A 1,212-nucleotide genomic window follows, 5' to 3' on the forward strand; every position below is an offset into this window, starting at 1 on the left:
TTAGGAAATTCTATTCTTGCCAAGTCATTTCTCCCTGTATCAGGAGAAATATTTACATTAATATTTCCAGAGTAGTGGACACTTATAGAATATTGCTTTAGTCCCCCTTCCCCCACCCCCAACCCCAGTAGGCAGTCTTTGGTGTTTTCATCCCTGAGTGCCAGCCTTCCAAGCAACAGAGAACCTCTGGTTCGGGACTTGGGGGCAAATATTCATTTTTTACAGAAATTGTTCAAAACATCCAGAATTAAACACCTCTTTCACTGTCTCTCTCACACACACACACATGCGCACACACATACATACACACCATCCCTCTCTGGCAGAATTTCCGACTTTAAAATATGCATCCCGTCAGAGGTAGGTATAGTTAAAAGTGTCAGCTTTAAACTGTTCCAAGCATTTCTCTGGCAAAAAGCAAGCGGAAGTGGTTGAGAAATCTCTGCAGGCACTGGTGCTTCCCCTCTAGTCAATGACAGTCCCCTCTCACTCTCCCCCGCTCCCCATATCTCTAAAACCCGAGGCACTTGGGGGCGCCGAAATCCCCGCCTCCTCTTGCTGCCCAGAGCAGTTCTTAACCTTTTTTGGGCCGGAGACCTACAGAAAGCTATAGACTCTCTCTCGATGGGTCTGAGGTTGGGGCAAGCACAACTGAAAAGCTTTGGGAAACTTTGAGGAGACCATGAATTTGAAACGCATCCTGAACTGCCAGATGAGAACCCCAGCTCCCAAACGCTTGACCTGGGGCGGTGAGGCCAAGAGCGGAGCTCAGAAGCCAAACCGCCTCCCTCAGTGAGAAACTGGGGGACGAGAAGGCGCTCCTGCGCTGGGCCACTTTCACTTGTGAGAAACCAAAAGGAGACAGGGACAGAAAGAGAGAAAGAGAAGAGAGAGAGATGGGGACCGTGTAGAAAGAGAAAAGGGATGGGGGAGATGCGGGAACTAGAGAGATGCACAGAGGGACGGGGAGAAGAGACCACAAGCGGGAAAGGGGGCAGAGAGCGGACTGACAGGGCGAGGGAGAGAAGAGATTCTGAAGGGAGAAAGAGAGGATACGGGAGAGAGACTGGGAGCGCCAGGAAAAGGGGAGAACGTTCTCTACTCTGTCTTGCCAGGGCAGGGAGTCTCAGAAAAGCCCGTCCCGGGGAGATGGCGGACCGCACTCGGCGCCCCTGCGCTCCCGGCGACTCTGCGAGCCGCAAGTCCCGCACA

Source organism: Bison bison, unplaced genomic scaffold, assembly GCF_000754665.1.
Source record: "Bison bison bison isolate TAMUID 2011002044 unplaced genomic scaffold, Bison_UMD1.0 scf7180017864304, whole genome shotgun sequence".
Classification (NCBI taxonomy): domain Eukaryota; kingdom Metazoa; phylum Chordata; class Mammalia; order Artiodactyla; family Bovidae; genus Bison; species Bison bison.